The sequence below is a fragment of the Phyllobates terribilis genome, unplaced genomic scaffold (genome assembly GCF_046119375.1).
Source record: "Phyllobates terribilis strain yellow unplaced genomic scaffold, ASM4611937v1 Scaffold_2__4_contigs__length_985480577, whole genome shotgun sequence".
NCBI classification, from domain to species: domain Eukaryota; kingdom Metazoa; phylum Chordata; class Amphibia; order Anura; family Dendrobatidae; genus Phyllobates; species Phyllobates terribilis.
The window spans coordinates 473,964,333-473,983,677 of record NW_027362762.1 but is presented as its reverse complement, the minus strand read 5'-3'; positions in this window follow the sequence as shown (position 1 = coordinate 473,983,677).

The following is a 19,345-nucleotide window of genomic DNA, read 5'->3' as shown; positions in this document are numbered from 1 at the left end:
TACCTGGCCGCTGTTGGAACAGAAACCCACCCTCTGAGCCATGTGTGGATGACTGGCCTGATAATTGTGTGTATGGTCCATGTTCCTCTTCCTCTCCCTGCTGTGGCACCACCTCATCTATCATTGCCTGAAGCGTTTTTTCAAGGATTCATAGAAGTGGGATAGTAATGCTGATGATGGCGTCATCAGGGCTGGCCATGTTCGTGGAGTACTCAAAGCAGCACAACACGGCACACACATCCCGCATGCAGGCCCACTCTTTGGTGGTGAAGTGGTGTTGTTCCGCAGAGTAACTCACCCATGTGTACTGCAGCTGAAACTCCACTATCGCCTGCTGCTGTCTATCCAGCATATACAAGGTGGAGTTCCACCTTGTGAGTACATCACATAAGAGGCAGCGAGTGGGAAGGCAGAAGTGACGCTGCCGTGGAGACAGGCAAGCAGCTGCAGGGTGAGAAATCTGAAAGCGTGCACAGGAGGCCCCCACTTTCTGCAGCAGCTCTGACATCTTGGGGTAATTTTTCAAGAAGTTCTGCACCACCAAATTCAGCACATGCACCAGGCAAGAGATGTGCATCAATTCTGCTAGCCCCAGAGCTGCTATGAGATTATGCCCATAATCGCACACTACCAGGCCAGTGGTCAACGTATCGGTGGTTATGTGGACCTTGCCACTGATGGCTTTGTGCAGTGCACACCTGATTTTGTCCGCAACATGTTTGTGCAGGGCAGGGATGGCCCACCAGAAAATACTGGTGGCTGGGAAACACGTACTGTGGGATTGCCACCGGTATATGTTTTTTAAAAGTGTCCGTCTCCACCATGCTCCATGACACTCCTGTTGGTAGTGCTGTCACATCCTCTCTTTGCGGGGAGGCAGGTGGCCCTGTTGCTTGGGAAGGGGAGGAAGAGGCTGAGACCACAGCAGAAGATGGAGAAGGAGTAGCATCAGATCTTTCCCGATTATTCAGGTGTGTACTCCACTGCAGTTTGTGCTTTGCATTCAGATGCCTCGTCATGCAGGTGGTGCTCAATTTCAGAACATTTATGCCTTGCTTCAGTCTCTGATGGCACAGCATGCAAACCACCTGTGTCTTTTTGTCAGCACTTTTGTCAGCCTGTAGAAATATCACACCAGGCAGCTCCTTTGAGCTGGCTTTGGTGTGCTCAATTCATTGGCACGGTGGGCAGTAGCAACCGACGTACTGGCTAGGGGTTGGCATCTGTGTGTTTGCACCCTGCTCCCTCTTTTGCTGTGCAGCTGGGAAAGTTTGACCACCACCTCTTCCTCCAAACTGCTTACGTCACTCGAATGTCTTTGACTCCATGTGGGGTATAGGACCTCATCATCCCCCATCGCACCATCGCACCTCTCCAGTCTGTCCTTAACTCTGCTGCCCAACTAATCCATCTCTCACCTCGCTACTCCTCCACTACTCCCCTCTGAAAATCTCATCATTGGCTCCCAATTCTACAACGTATCCACTTCATGCTACTAACACTGACCTACAGAGCTGTCCATAATCGGTCTCCCCCATATATTTCTGAACTAATCTCCCAATATATCCCACCACGTAATCTCTGGTCCACCAAAGACCTCCTTCTCGCCTCCACAATTGTATGTTCCTCTCCAATCACCTGCAAGACTTCTGCCAAGTATCCCCTATTCTATGGAATATGTACCCCAACATTCAAGACTTGAAAACCCATGTCTTCAGAACAGCTTACAGTCTGCAATAACTCCGCTGCCACCTCACCACTACCGGAGCTACCGCTTCACCAACACCGGAGCTGCTGCAATCCACGAACCTACTGTTTCCTTTCCTATTATCCTTTGGATAGTTTGTTCATTGTAATTTCTATTTGTGTTTTGTATATAACCTCTTCTCATGTACAGCACCATGGAATAAATGTTGCTCTAAAAGTAAATAATAATAATCCCCTGCATTATCTTCCACCCAGTCCTCACCGCTGCCCTCCTTGCTGGTCTGCACACAACAGAAAGCTACAGCATATGGTGTCATATTCATGATGATGTTTCTGGTGCTGTGTTTCTGTATTGATGGTAATTTTGGTGATGTATTCATGTAGTAATGATGGTTCTGGTGCTGTAGTCAGGTACTGATGATGGTTCTGGTGATGTGTATATATATATATACTGATGGTGCTTCTGGTGAAATACACATGTACTTATGGTGATTATGGTGATTTAATTATATAAGTAGAGCCTATGGAAAGCTCTGTGTTTATTGTTGTGGGCATTATGATCATTGTTTGTCGCCAACTCTCTATATCAGAGAGCAGATATAGGTTTAGATATAGTGGTTCCACAGATTGTATTACACGATATGCTTAGGCAAGCTTTAAATGTGAGCTTGAGACTCAGTAAAGCTTTTTGCTGCAAGCTATATTTGTTTCCTGCCATCAGGCAGATACCTTCAATTTTAATGGATCTGTTAGGTTTCCTTTAGGGTATCCGTCAAATGCTGGAAATTTAGAAAACCAATGCCATCAGTATGTTTTGCAACAATAAGGTTGCAAAGGTCTTGTGATAGCTCACTGGATTTACCCATCATGAGATGTTTCTTGTGTGGCACCTTGTTAATGAGACATCTTTTTAAAGGCCATCAGTTAAACCAGCTGATATTTTTCACTTAGTGACATGATTGCTTTCTAAATACTGATATATTTTAGCTGGTGTCATGACTTTCCATGGTTTTTGCACCTCTCTTTCCTCATGTGTTTAATATTTTTTCCTTTTGTCACTTCTCATTATTTCATGTCAATTGCACCTTTAGAAATATATATAATACTTATTTCATCCGCTATATTACTATCTTGGGGTTTGACATTTAAAATTTAGGATATCAGGATAAATATCGCTATTTCTCCCTAGTATTGTGTAAAAGGCTTGCAAACAATGATTAATTCCAATATCTAACTTAAAATTACCTACCCTTTTAACCCCAACATTCCTTTTTTACTTTTGCTGGTATTTTTTGGTGAATAGGTAATAATTTTAGTGGAAGTGGTCATCAGAGCTTATTACCTGATGTACTTGGGTGGGAGGTGAGGGGTTGTGATGCTTTAGGGGTCCAGTTACCTTAATCTCTGACACATTCCATCTATCTATTCTGATGGTTCATGCTGTGAATTTACTGTTCTTGGCTCATGAAATGTCGGGTTTCCTATGAGACATGTGCTTAAAAATCGGACGGCACACGCATCGTCCGTGTGCCGTGTGATTTTTTTCTCACAGCTATTGACTTGCATTGGTGAGTCTCAGCCGTTTTACGTGGCCATACACAGCATGCTGTGAGTTTTTCCTCACCCAATTCCAGGTGAGGAAAAACTCGCAGATGAACAGTGCCTCATTGAATAACATTGGTGTGAGTGCAATGTGATTTTTTTCTCACATTGCACTTGCCAATATTATATGCAGATGTGAGCGAACCCGTATGTTTAGTTAAGTTCAGAATTTTGTGCTGGTTAATCTCTTGGTTCTACATAAAGGACCCAATTCATTATTGCATATGTGCTTTGTTGAGTTTTTCCTGTTTTACAGTTGATTTTGTTTTGCGCCAAATTCTTCTTTTAACTTGCGCCTATTTTGAAATTATTCAAGTAGAATTACTACTTATATTTCTGGTTTTATCTTTGTTTGCAATTTTGAGTATGTTTTTTGTAATCCAGATTTTTGTGGTGGATTCATTATTTAAGACTTTTAAAAAAGTCTCAAAATTTGTGTGCAAGTGTACACGTTTCCTCCTAAAGTGATTTTTTTACATGACAAAAATTTTCACGCAATGTTAGAGTTGTGTGAAACATTTCAATGGCTCATGACTTTTTGCTCCAAAAGGTAAAAGACAAAATAAAGAGCATTTTTGATTTTGCGCAAAATTTATGAATCCTCAATTGCCATTTTGAAGAATTTGACATTACAAACAGCAATATATACCACATGACAAAAAATAAAGGTAACTTAAAAAAACACAAATGATGATTCAGGCCCAAAGTACTGATGATTGTCTGCAGCATCCACTAGAGGGAGTATAAGAGCGCTTGCATCTCTCGAATAGAATTTGAATGGACTTGAACATATATGCTTAATCTATTTAAACTCTTCCTTACCAATGTCTAAGTAGAAATGGGGACTCAATCAAATGAGAGACAATTGGCCGATTTATGAACAAATCTCATCAGCCTCTTGAAAAGTTTCTCATAAATCTCTTTCTGTGTTATCAGAGCAAGAGCTGTGGAGCTATAATCATCACTAATAGACTATAGATGGAGTTACAACAGAGAGACAGATAGAAAATGAACCTTTCAAAAACTTACTTTTCACCCTACAGACTGGGTGTGCCGGTCAGCTGCACTTGCGTCAGGATGTATAAACATTAGAAATGCTAGAACCTTTGGAAATTCGAATTTGTCTGGTTTTGAATGATAATTGGGGTAAAAACAGGCACAAAGGAGCGTAAAAATCAGAGAGTGGCTAAAACCTTGTGACAGATTACCTTTTATAGCTTATCTGAGAGCAGCAACATGTAGAGATGATACTGATTCCAGTGCTTTGTCACTTATTAGGCTGCTTGCTGTTATTTTTCAGAAATCTCTGTTTCATCAGCAAGAGATTATCACTAAAGGACTAATATACCTGCTGGAAAACTCCTCCATATTCATGAACTCTGTATAACCCCGAACTAACCACTAATTGGCAGCATTCTGCCTATCCACAGTGTATACAGAAGGCTGTCAATCAGTGGTTTAGTGTTTGGGTGGGGGAGCGGGGTTTTACAGAGCTCAGCATTCAGAGAACTGGTAGTTTTGCAAGACAAAATGAAAATTTGATTACAACTACAGCAAGGAGCCTAGTAAGTGATACATCCCTGGAATCAGGGTCTCTTACCCTACATCCTGATGCTTTCAGATGGGGTAGCAAAAACCTTATGACAAATTCCCTTTAACAGGAAGAAAGCTATTAGTGTAGATTAGGCTGTGTGATGAGTGCTTTGAGTTTTGTTTCCTACTAAGTAGGCGGTCAGTAGGAGAGAGGATCTATTAACAGGAAGAAAGATGTTCGTAGAAAGAGGGGTGAGAGAAAGAGTAAAACAGTGATAGTCATTTTACATAGATTTGTGCTAATTGAACTGTTCAAATTCATTGGGACCTGAGGATTTTAGGAAATTTGACTTGAATTGGATTTGAGTTGAGTTGATCCAATTATCTCTAACAAACAGTATTGCATGGAAAAATTGATAACACAGAATACTATAGAATACTATTATAATATTAGTTTTTTTCTATTATTACTATGACCACTCTTGTGAGGAGAAAATTAAACACAAATTTGATATATCCTCCAATTATGTCCTCTAATTAAATATTCCTATAGATAAGGACCATAAACATGAAATAAGACGTTCACCTTTCATAACACATAAAGAACACTTGTGTTTTTCTTTCTTACATTTTTTTCTCGTAGGTTTCATTGCAGAACATTACAGAATCAAACAATATGTTATTATGGTTTTCTTCATGTAACTGTAATGTGGCGTGGGGCATCACATGAAAGTGTAGGTCCTGGCTGGGAGTGTGGACTTTGGTAGTGTGGGCAGTGTGTTCATGCACGCCGCATGCTGCCACTGTTCTTGGCTGGCCAAGACCATAAGACAACTCAAGACACCAACAGTTTTATTTCAAAAACAGTTCTTTACTAGAGAGTTCCAAAAGTCCTTCCGTTACAACTTTATGCAGTAGATAGCGGGCACAAAGCTTCCCACACATTTCAGTTTTACTCAGCATTATCAGACCCAGTTCAACTTTGCTCTGTGCTGCTTCAGATGTAACTGGACCGCTGAGTCCCAGTGCAACCCAGTTCAGTGTTACAGCACACACCATGACAGTCATCTTCTTTTCCTGCAGTCCCATGTCCAGTCTCCTTAGGGGTCCAATAATGACCGGAGTAAAGCTTTGCACTCCTGGACATCTAGCGGGAAATCGCTCAGTTGGTTGACTATATTCACACGCCCATCGAGATTAACCTGGTATCTTGACGCCTAATGGGCCTGGCCACTAGAGTCCTGCACCAGTAGAAGTCACCTGGTACCTTGACGGTTTAAGGGGCATGGCTGCTAGGGTTCCGTCCTCCGGCTCCTATCATTTGGGGCCATTCAGTTCGAGGATCGTTCTCTAGTTACAACGTTGTTCACACCCGGTGTCTCAGTCCACACTTAAGGTTCACTCCTTCTCCCGTCCGGTCTCTTTCTCCTGCTGCCACAAGTCACCCAATGCACACGACCTCCTGCAGACTATACGTCCATTCTCACTGCACATTAGATCTGAACTTAAGTTCTAGAAAGAAATGTCTTTGTCCCTAGTAGCTGACTCCTCCCACTGTGGGCTAGTCCCAGCATTAACTGTCTCTTACCTTGCAGTCTGTTGCTGGGCAGGCTTAACTTTTCACCCAGTTTTATGCCAACATTATAACACCTATCTCTATCATGCATTGCACTATCACATTCTACAATATACATTACCAACATTACCTATAACACTACTATACTCTATGCATAGACAATTTACACAGGTCATCATCTTCAGAGCACCTCTTAGCATTGTGATAACATAATTGACAGGAGAAAATTATGTCCCTAGTTAATTAACAGTTTTAATCAGTGGGCCTTTCATGAGAGATGCAGCCCCTGCTCATTACACAATGTTACAACATTGTTTGTGCTGAGAGCATATATCACATTGGTCAAATGACACTTATTTCGTTCGTAGCTTTTCGATAAATGTTAACATTGTGCTCCAAGGAAAAAAGAAAATATGTGGTTTAAAAAAGGAATTCAAGTTGTAGGAGGTGCAAATCCAGCATTTCTACAGTACAATCCGCTTATCCTTCTTAAGAAAATACTCCTGCAGCAAGTCAGAAAGTCAGAGACACTGTCAGTATCTTCATCATAAAGTAAATAAACAACATCACAGTATACAGTAGGGAAAATAAGTATTTGATACACTGCTGATTTTGCAAGTTTTCCCACCTACAAAGAATGGAGCGGTCTATAATTTTTATCATAGGTACACTTTAACTGTGAGAGACAGAATCTAAAAAAAAAAACCTGAAAATCACATTGAGTGATTTTTAACTAATTAAATTGCATTTATTGCATGAAATAAGTATTTGACCACCTACTAACCAGCAAGAATTCTGGCTCTCACAGACCTGTTAGTTTTTCTTTAAGAAGCCCTCCTACTCTGCACTCATTACCTGTATTAATTGCAGGTAATGGCACCACCATGGCAAAGACCATAGAGCTGTCTAAGGACTCCAGTGACAAAATTGTAGACCTGCACAAATCTGGGATGGGCGACAGGACAATAGGCAAGCAGCTTAGTGAGAAGGCAACAACTGTTGGCACAATTATTAGAAAATGGAAGAAACACAAGATGACTGTTACTCTTCCTTGGTCTGGGGCTCCAAACAAGATGTCGCCTCGTGGGGTAAGGATGATTCTGAGAAGGTCAGGAATCATACCAGAGCTACACGGGAGGACCTGGTCAATGACCTGAAGAGGGCTGGGATCACAGTCTTAAACATTACCGTTAGTAACACACTACGCCGTAATGGATTAAAATCCTGCAGGGCACGCAAGGTCCCCCTGCTCAAGCCAGCACATGCCCAGGCCTGTTTGGGAGAATGTCATGTGGTCAGATGAGACCAAAATAGAACTTTTAGGTATAAACTCCACTCGCCGTGTTTCGATGAAGAAGAAAGATGAGTACAACCCCAAGAACACTGTCTTAACAATGAAGCATGGTGGGGGAAATATCATACTTTGGGGATGCTTTCCTGCAAAGAGGACAGGACGACTGCACCATATTGAAGGGAGGATGGATGGGGTCATGTATCGCAAGATTTTGGCCAACAACCTCCTTCTCTCATTAAGAGCATTGAAGATGGGTCGTGGCTGGGTCTTCAAGTATGACTATGACCCGAAACACAAAAGCCAGGGCAAATAAGGAGGGGCTCCGTAAGAAGCATTTCCAGTTCCTGGAGTGGCCTAGCCAGTCTCCATACCTGAACCCAATAGAAAATCTTTGGAGGGAACTCAAACTCAATGTTGCCCAACGACAGCCACAAAACCTAAAAGATCTCGAGGAGTGCTGTATGGAGGAGTGGGCCAAAATTCCTGTTGCAGTGTGTGCAAACTTGGTCAAGAACTACAGGAAACCTCTGACCTCTGTAATTGCAAACAAAAGGTTCTGTACCAAATATTAAGCTTCTGTCTCTCACAGTTGAAGATTACCTACAATACAAATTACAGACCTCTCCTTTCTTTGTAGGTGGGAAAACTTTGACAGTGTATCAAATGCTTTTTTCCGCCACTGTATATCGATAATGCTGCCACACTGTGCACAGAACTAATGATACCATGCACTCGGGGTAGGACTGGAGTAGCGGGACACTGAACGATTCTTCGGTGGGTGCAGGTCCTCGGCGGGCCCCCCAGGACATAGAGGGCGCTCCCTAGTTTCAAGTGAATGTGTGCGTCCGAGGACGCTCATTCAGTTGAAATGTATTACAGTGCAGAAAGTCTGCACTGCAATAGGTAACATGGCCATCGACCCATCAGAGGGTGGCGGCTCATGTCAGTGCGCCTGTCGCAGGCGGCGCAAGACACTGAGGTCATATGCTGGTGACGTCGCCGGCTTATGAGGTCACTGTCATGCGCCGCCTGTGATGGGCAAACTGACATCAGCCACTGGCCTCTAATAGGTTAGCGAACATTTTATTTTGACTGCGCCAGATCTGAAGGAAGAGGACGTTGTGCGGTGCTGGGAGGGCAGGTAGGTAAAAAGAAATTTTTTTTTTCTTCTGTAGATGCAGCATGATGAGGGCCAGGCTATGGGGCCAGCACAGGGCACATTGGGCCAGGACATGGGTTCAGCACAAGAGATAGGGAGTCAGGACATGGGGACAGCACAAGGGATGTGAGGCCAGGACATGGGGGCAGCACAAGGGATATGGGGCCAAGACATGGGGGCAACACAAGGGATATGGGGCCCAGACATGGAGCCAGCACAAGGGATATGGGGCCAAGAAATGGGGGCAGCACCAGGGATATGGGGCCAAGACATGGGGACAGCACAGGGAACATGGGGCCAGGATATGAGGCCAGCACAAGGGACATGGGGCCAGCACAAAGAACATGGGGCCAAGACTAGGGACATGAGGCCAGGACCAGGGACATGGGGCCAAGACCAGGGACATGGGGCCAGCACAAGGGACATGGGGCCAGCACAAGGGACATAGGGTCTGCATAAGGGACATGGGGCCAGCACAAGGGACATGGGGCCAGAAACAGGGACATGGGGCCAGGATATGGGGCCAACACAGGGGACATGGGGCCAGCACAAGGAACACGGGGCCAGGATATGGGGCCAGCACAAGGGACATGGGGCCAGCACAAAGAACATGGGGCCAGCACAAACGACATGAGGCCAGGACCAGGGACATGGGGCCAGGAACAAGGGACATGGAGCCATGAACAAGGGACATGGGGCCAGGAACAAGGGACATGGGGCTAGGAACAGGGGACATGGGACGAGGAACAGGGGACATAAGGCAAGGAACAGGGGAAATAGGGGCCAGCACAAGGGACATAGGAGTCAGCACAAGGGACATAAGAGCAAAGATGGAGGAACATAGGGGCCCAAGATGGGGGACATAATTACTGTAAGGAGGCCAAAATGAGGAACATGCATTATTAGTTTATGGCGGCACGTGAGGGACATAATCTCTGCAGGGGCCATTTAGGGGACATTATTACAGCTGTAATATAATTTACTTTTTACAATACTGTTTTAAATGGGGGGGGGACAAAAAGGGAGATCATGTTACTGTACAGGAAGGCACTGTGTAGCTTTTTTTCTTTATCTGGCATAGCGTATAAGTCGAGGAATGTGTCTAGAAGTGATCAGCTATTGATAACTGTGTGTTATTTTCTGCAGAGATAAGACCAGCCTGGTAGAAGTGATGGCGGTCAGATAAATAAGAAAAGTGAAGATGAAAGACTTCAACTAGAGATGTCACTGGTAAGTCAGTGTTACCTGTACACTATATAGTAAATACAGAGCTTCTGTGTATAATGTCACTGGTGATCACTGTATAACTTATACACTGACTAGTGATGGACGTGCACGAAAATGCTCGGGTGCTCGTTGCTCGGGTCGAGCACATTGGAATACTCTGGTGCTCGACCCGAGCAACGAGCCCAATGTAAGTCTATGGGAAACTCGAGCATTTTCCAGGCAGCTCCCCCCGGTGGTCTGCAGAGGGCCTAAAAATTGCCCAAATCGATGCGAACAGTGTTTAAATGGCATAGGAACAGCATGGGGAAAACCCCTGGAAGCATTTCTGACTCCCAGGCCACTGCTGTCAACAATGTTGTCAGAGGTATTACGCCACTTTTACGGACTCACAATAAAACATACTAAAATGAAGCCAAAATGGATTTTCCTGGGAAATATGTTAAGTAACATACTTTCCAGGGTAATGACTTGTATATAAGGCAAAATAAATAACAAAAGACAAAAATACTCCTCCACACCTTGGGCTATGTTCACACGTAGCGTTTTTGATTTGTTTTTGCACTTTTGCATTGCTTTCAACCGTGACAAATGCATTCACCGGGAAATGTCATTTTAACATTTTACAACCATTTTACACATCCTGTTTCATTTATGAAGGAGGGACTTTGAAAGTCACAAAGCCTATTTTTATAGGGCCATCAGGCGGCCTTTACTATTCATAAAGGGCAAGCAATCGGACCCCACTATTCTTAGAGAGCCATCAGCCGGCTAGGCTTTGCTGTTCCCATTACTAAAGAGTGGGTCTTCTATACTGTTATTGCATATGCATTGAGTGGCAGGGCTGCCCAAAATTTGGGTGCACCCCAATACTCCTTTGAAAATTTGGACGCACCCCAATACCCCGTTGAAGAGACTTAGAGGAAGGCCTCCTGAAAACAATGTTCTCATTATTAGGAAGTGGATTTCCCATTGTGTTTGCCTATTCAGTGAATGCAAGGGTTGCCCTAAATTTGGAGGCACTCTAAGAGACGTGGAGGTCAGAGGGCCTCCTGAAAACAATGTTCCCATTATTAGGAAGTGGGTTTCCCATTGTGTTTGTCTATGCAGTGAATGTAAGGGCTGCCAAAAATTGGTAGGCACTCCAATGCCCCTTGGAAGAGATGTGGAAAGAGAGGGCCTCCTGAAAAAATGTTCCCATGATAAGGAAGTGGGTCTCCCATAGTGTTGGCCTATGCAGTGAATGCAAGGGTTGCCAAAAATTGGGAGGCACTCCAATGCCCCTTGGAAGAGACGTAGAGGGCCTCATGAAAAAATGTTCCCATTATTAGGAAGTGGGTCTCCCATAGTGTTGGCCTATGCAGTGAATGCAAGGGCTGCCAAAAATTGGGAGGCACTCCAATGCCCCTTGGAAGAGATGTGGAGGAGGGCCTCATAAAAAAATATTCCCATTAGAAAGGAGTGGGTCTCCTGTACTTGTAATGCCCATGCACTAAGTGTATGGGCTGACAAACATTTACCCCTGGGGGGTATACATGAACATACTGTATAAAAATTTTTTTTACGAGCATCATAAACACCCTTTAAAAAAATGATGTGGGTGTTGCACTGCAGAGCACGATCATCCTGGTGATATGGTGGTGGAGGATGAGGATGAGGAGAAGGACAAGAGCAAACATCCAAAATCAATAAGCGTATACCCATGTGTGGGTGTGAAAAGGTGCATGGGAATACACCTCCCAAAAAAAGACATTGGATTTGAGTTTATGTTACGCTGCTATCATTCAGTGGTGTTGAGAAGTTTGGCCCAATCCAGCCCTTGTTCATTTTTATAAGAGTCAGCCTGTCAGCATTTTCAGTTCACAGGCGGATGCGCTTATCAGTTATAATTCCACCAGCGGCACTAAAAATCCGCTCTGATAAAACGCTAGCGGCAGGGCAGGCCAGGACCTCCAAGGCGTAGAGAGACAGTTCATTCCACATATGCAGCTTGGATACCCAATAATTCTAAGGCACAGAGGAATCACTGAGGATGTTGGTACGGTCGGCAAGGTACTCCCTCAGCATCTTCCCAAACTTTGCACTTCTTGTGAGAGTACCCCGCTCCTCAGGGCCTGTGCGATGGGAGGGTCTGAGAAAATTCTCCCAGAACTTTGACAGTGTTCCCCTGCCTCTGCTGGATTGGAGTTGTGTCTCTCTCGTTTGTAGTCCTCGGTAGCCCAATGAGCTATGACCTCTGCCGGCAGCGTTTTCAGATGTGAATTTTTTTAATAGTTCCACAACAAGGGCCTTCTGGTACAGCTCCATTTTTGTAGACCTGTCCGCCTCAGGAATAAGAGATATAAAGTTCTCCTTGTAGAGTGGGTCTAGAAGTGTCACCAACCAGTAATGCCATGCATGCCAGACTGATAACAGTAGACCAGCAGAGGAATACCGAACAAAAAGATCAAAGGTAAACAAGTTACTAAAAAGCCTTTAATGAATCATGGTTTGGCCAAATCAATGGCACTGCATAAAGAGACGCTCACACAATAAATATATACATATATGTTGAGGGGAATACAATGTCCCTGTATTTCCGAATTGATCTAGTCCTATGCATAGTTATTTACATGGATAATAATGATACATATAGGAAATCTGATTATCCCAAATTTATTACCAAGTATAATAATTTACAGACTAATAACAGGCAAGACGTCCATGTCCTCACCAAGAGGACGACTGACCATGCTCTCCTCCTTCTCCTCCTCCTCTCTGTCCTCAGGCCATCCACGCTGAACAGATGGTATGACAGTTGTGCAGGTAGTACCGTCTATAGTGTATGAAACTAGCTACTGTTCTTCCTCCTTCTCCTCCTCTTCCTCATTGTCACCCAATCCACATTGGGATGAGATGAGGCTGGGTTGTGTGTAATCACCCTGTATGGTTCCTTGCTCCATCTCATCGTGCTCCGCCTGCAATACATCCTCTTTTATTGTGAGCAGAGAGCGTTTCAGAAGACAGAGAAGCGGGATGGTGATGCTAATTATGGCGTCATCGCCGCTCACCATCTTGGTGGAGTCCTCAAAATTTTGGAGGATGGTACATATGTCTGACATCCATGTCCACTCCTGAGGTCTAATGTGTGGAGTTTGAACTGAATACTGACGACCTTGTTGATGCTGGTAGTCAACAACTGCCCTCTTCTTCTCACAAATCCTTCCCAATATCTGCAGTGTAGAGTTCCAATGCGTAGGGATATCACACACCAGTCTGTGAGCCGGAAGCTGCAAATGCTGCCGAATCACGGCAAGGGCGGCGGAAGCTGTAGGTGACTTTCTAAAATGGGCACACAGGCGGCGTACTTTAACAAGCAGATCCGGCAGCTCCGGGTAGGATTAACCACGAGGTTAAGCACAGGCATGGTACGTATGTGAGCTTGCCGCGCCTCAGAGCCGCCACCAGGTTCCGGCCATTGTCACACAAGATCATGCCTGGCTGTAGGTTCAGAGGTGTGAGCCACAGATCTACCTGCTCTTCCAGAGCTGTCCACAACTCTTCAGCATTGTGCGATTTGTCACCTAAGCATATTAGCTTCAGCACAGCCTGTTGCCGCTTGAACGAGGAAGTGCTGCAGTGCTTCCAGCTTATGACTGATGTGGTCATTTCAGAGATGAAGGCTGAAGAGGAGGAGGAGGCTGAGGAGGATGAGGTGCAGAAGCTGTAGAGTGTGGGGGCAACCCTGTTTGACCTAGGGCCTGCAATCCTTGGCGTTGGGAGGACGTGTTCCTTCCCAAGGTCCGACTGGGTCCCGGTTTCCACTATGTTAGCCCATTGTGCTGTCAGCGAGATGTACCATCCCTGCCCACAAGCACATGTCCACGTGTCCATGGTTAGGTGGACTTTCCCGGTAACTGTGTTGTTGAGGGCATGGCTAATGTTTTGGGACACGTGCTTGTGCAATGTGGGGACGGCACACCGGGAGAAATAGTGGCGGCTGGGGACCGAGTACCGAGGGACGGCCGCCACCATCAAGTTTAGGAATGCTTCCGTCTCCATAAGCCTAAAAGGCGACATTTCGAGTGCAAGCAGTCGCTAAATGTGGGAATTTATTAATGTGGCCTGTGGGGCATTGACTGCGTATTTGCAATTACGTTCCAAGGACTGGGGTATGGACAACTGAATGCTGCGCTGGGACAAGGACGTGGACCTGCTTCCTGATGCTGCTACTTGAGAGTGTGCAACGACAGGTGCAGGTAAGGAGGCATCTTCGCATGCACCATGGACAGGGGATTGGCTTGCATGCACAACAGTGGATGAAGCATTGGTGTCACCAGCAGACACTGTTCACCGACCCTGGGTGTTCGGCCCACAAAGTCAGGTGCTTTGCTGCCATATGCCTGACCATGCTGGTGGTGGTCAGGCTGGTAGTTTTGCCACCCCTGCTGATGCTGGCCTGGCAGGTGGTGCAAATGGCCTTTTTGGGGTTATCGGCAGAGTCTTTAAAAAACAACCAGATTTGGGAAGACCTAATAGTCGTACTGGCAACTTCCTTTGTGTTGGTGTTACGGGGAACGGTTGCCTGCCTTCTGTCTGCGGCCACCACACTGCTTCTTCCTGCCTGTTGGGTTGCCCTGCCTCCCTCCCCCTGTGTGCTGCTCTCCTCGCTCTGCATGTCCTCCTGCCAGGTTTTTTCAGTTACTATATCATCCACCACCTCGTCTTCCACTTCCGCACCCCGGTCCTCCTACTGACTTTCTGGCAATTGTGTCTCATCATAGTCCACCTCTTGTGACACTTTCCCACCGTTGGCTTTGTGTGAGGTGAGCTGAGTTCATTGGACATGAGCTCACCTCATGCATGTCACTGACAGCATGGGAGAATTCTCCTGCGCTCACCGCATGCGTAGTAGAATTCTCCCACGCTGTCAGTGACGTGCATGAGGTGAGCTGAGTTCATTGGACATGAACTCGGCTCATCTGGGTGCCGTCACAGCCAGACACTGAGGAGCGCTAGCATGCCTGCGCTTCTCAGTGTCTGCGGCATGGCAAGCTGGATGGCAGCTTTCGACTGCGATCCAGCCTGTCATGTGAATGTAGCAGAGCTGAAGCTGTCCTGGGAACCATGGAAAGGTAAGGATGAGGTTGCTTTATTATTTTACTTTTATTGCAGAAGACATTGGCTTCAGCTGGAATGGGCGTGATGGTAAGTATGGTTTAATTTAGAACAATAAAGAATTGTGTGTTTATTAGTGTTGAGCGAGCACTAAAATGCTCGGGTGCTCGAAGCTCGGGCCGAGCTCACTGTGATACTCGGGTGCTCGACCCGAGCAACGAGCCCAATGTTAGTCTATGGGAGACCCGAACAATTTTGCGGCGGTTCCCCCGGCAGTCTGTAGAAAGCCTAAAAAGTGCCCAAAACGATAGTGACAGTGCTCAAATGACATGGGGACAGCATGGGGATCGTCCCTGGAAGCATTTCTGACCCCCAGGTCACTGCTGTCAACAACGTGGTCAGAGGTATTAAGCCACTTTTACAGGCTCACAATAAAACGTTCAAAAACGAAAGTGAAAGTGCTTTCCTGTGAAATATGTTAACCCCTTAATGACCATGGGTCTTTCTGTTTTTGTGTTTTCCTTTTTTGCTCCCCTTCTTCCCAGAGCCAGAACTTTTTTAATTTTCATTCAATATGGCCATGTGAGGGCTTATTTTTTGCGGGACGAGTTGTACTTTTAAACACCATCACTGGTTTTACCATATCATGTGCTGGAAAATGGGAAAAAAATTCCAAGTGCAGTGAAACTGCAAAAAAAATGCAATTCCACAGTTGTTTTTTGGGTCCTTTTTTTACCACGTTCACAGATTGCTAAAACTGACCTGCCATCATTATTTTCCAGGTCGTTACAAGTTCATAGACACCAAACATGTATAGGTTCTTTTTTATTTAAGTGGTGAAAAAAAAATCCAAAGCTTGCTAAAAAAACAAAAAAAAATGACGCCATTTTCCGAGACCCTTAGCTTCTACATTTTTCGGGATCTGGGGCCAGGTGAGGGCTTATTTTTTGCGTGCCGGGCTGACGTTTTTATTGATACCATTTTGGGGTAGATCCGATGTTTTGATCGCCCGTTATTGCATTTTATTGCAAAGTTGTAGCGACCAAAAAAACTTAATTCTGGCGTTTAAAATTTTTATCTCGTTACGCCGTTTACTGATTGTATTAATTATTCTTTTATATTGATAGATCGGGCGATTCTGAACGCGGCGATACCAAATATGTGTATGTGTTTTTTTTTTTTATATATATATATTTTATTTTGAATGGGGCGAAAGGGGGGTGACTTAAACTTTTATATATTTTTTATTTATTTTTTTTTTAAAAAAACTTTTTTTTTACACTTTCTGCTTGCTTCTATAGTCTCCAGAGGAGACTAGAAGCAGCAGTTGTCTGATTGCTTCTACTGCATACAAGCGATAAGCAGATCGCTTGTATGCAGGAGAAATGCTCACTTGCTATGAGCGCTGACCACTAGGTGGCGCTCATAGCAATTGAGACATGACAACCACAGGCATCTGCTGCAGACCCTGAGTTGTCATGCCCACCCATTGGTGACCCGCGATCACGTGACGGGGTCACTGATGGGCGGGGCTTAGGACTCCCGGAAGCGCGAGTTAAATGCCACTGTCAGAGATTTAACATGTTAACAGCCGTGGGTGGATTGCGATTCCAATAATCAGCTGACATGTGCTCGCTTCAGTGCGGGCTCACCGCCGGAGCCCCCGCTGAACCGGCCTTCCCGACCTGGTGCGTACTATTACTGACCAGGTCGGAAAGGGGTTAAGGAACATCCTTTCCAGGGTAAAGACTTGTGTATAAGGTAAAATAAATAACCAAAAACAAAAATACTCCTCCACACCTTGGGCTATGTTCACAAGTAGCATTTTTTATGCGTTTTTGCACGTTTGTATTGCTTTCAACCGTGACAAATGCATTCACCGGGAAATGTAATTTTAACATTTTGCAACCTTATCTGGCCATGTGCTGTGTGACACATGCATACAGTGCTAAAAAGACATGGGAACAGCATGGGGAAGACCCCTGGAAGCATCTCTGACACCCAGGTCACTGCCTAAAAGTGTGCCCATCAGAAGTGATCCTTGCCGCATCAGAAGATGCAGACTTGCAACTATCCCCGTGCAAGTCCTTGTCCCAGGGCAGTGTTCAATTGTACCTCCCCCATAACTTGCAATACAAGCGCAAGTATGCAGCCTGCCACCCATCCACCCCCAGGCTGCAATACCATACTGCTAGCTTGCTTGCACTTGAAATTGGGCCTTTTAGGCATGTGGAGGTGGAATCTGGCCACCACGTCATGGCTGCGTCGGTAGCCTGGTATTCATACTCAGTCCTCAGCCGCCTGGCGGCCGGGTGTCCACGCTTGGTCCCCAGCCGCCAGGGGGCGGCCGGGTGTCCATACTCAGTCCCCAGCCGCCCCGCGGCCGAGTGCCCACACACAGTCCCCAGCCGCGTGGGGGTGGCCGGGTGTCCATAAACGGTCCCCAGGCGCCCCTATTTGTCCCGGTGCGCCTTATGCACAAGCGCGCATACCAAAACATTACCTGTGCCCTCCCCAGTGCATTTAGTGGGAAGGACAGCCTAACCACAAACACGTGGACAAGTGAATGTGGCCAGGAATGGTCCATCTCACTGACGCCTTCACACTGGGTTAATATTGTGGAAGCCGGGACACAGTTGGACACTGGGATGCAACACGTCCTCCAGACATAGAGGATTGCGGGTCCTGGGTCAATCAGGCTTCAACACAAAGATCAGAAGGTAGACAGCAGCAGTGGTCGGCCTCCTACACAACGAGTAAATTATTCATGATCATGAGGCCATCCACCTCCTTAGCTTTCTGTTCCTTGGAATGCAAGCGCATGTATGTAGTAGCAGCTAGGCCTGAGGTGGTCCGCGTTTTGGCGCATATTCTACCTCCTTCGAGGATTGCTGGATGTTTTCCTGCTACTATCCCAGTTCTATGACTCCCGTTAAAACAAAGCTTCAGGTGATGAATGATGGATGAGGTGGTGGCAAAGGAGAAAGAGCAGGAGGAACAGGGACCATTCACATCAATATCAGGCCAGCCAACCACACATGTCTTGTAGGATATGTTTCTGTACCAAAAGGAGCAGTTCAGCTACACAGTTATAAGGCATACAGTGAATGCAATGCCTACCAAAAATTTCGAGGCACTCCAATGCCCCTTGGAAGTGACATGGAGGTCAGAGGGCCTTAACTAAACCGTTTTTTCCATTTATAGCAACTGGTTCTCCTGTACACTGTTGTCCTAAGCAGGGAATGAAAGGCTTTCCAAAAATTATTATTATTGAAACAGACGTGGATTACAGCGTATTAAAAACCTTCTACCCATTATTGGGGTGTGGGTCTCCCTTAGTGTTCGCCTATGCATTGAAAAGCAAAAGCTGACAAAAATTAGGAGGAAATGCAATGCCCGTTGCAAGAGTCATGGAGGTTAGAGGTAATTAAAAACAACATGTCAATGCCCCTTGGAAGAGCTGTGGAGTTCAGAGTGGTTTAACAAGACGGTTTTAATGCCCCTTAGAAGAGACGTGGAGTTCAGAGTGGTTTAACAAGACAGTTTTAATGCCCCTTGGAAGATATGTGGAGGTCACAGTAGCTTAACAAGATGGTTTTAATGCCCCTTGGAAGAGACGTGGAGTTCAGAGTGGTTTAACAAGACAGTTTTAATGCCCCTTGGAAGAGTGGTGGAGGTTGCAGTGGAATAAAAAGACAATGTCAATGCCCCGTGGAAGAGACGTGGAGGTCACAGTAGCTTAACAAGACGGTTTTAATGCCCCTTGGAAGAGTGGTGGAGGTCGCAGTGGAATAAAAAGACAATATCAATGCCTCTTGGAAGAGTGGTGGAGGTTACAGTGGAATAAAAAGACAATATCAACGCCCTGTGGAAGAGACGTGGAGGTCACAGTAGCTTAACAAGATGCTTTTAATGCACCTTGGAAGAGTGGTGGAGGTCGCAGTGGAATAAAAAGACAATATTAATGACCCTTGGAAGAGACGTGAAGGTCACAGTAGCTTAACAAGACGATTTTAATGCCCCTTACAAGAGCCATGCAGTACAGCATATTAAAAACATTATTCCCATTATTGGGGACTGGGTCTCCCATAGTCTTTGCCTATGCCTTCCAAGCAAAAGCTGCCAAAAATTAGGAAGGGGGAACTTGCAATGT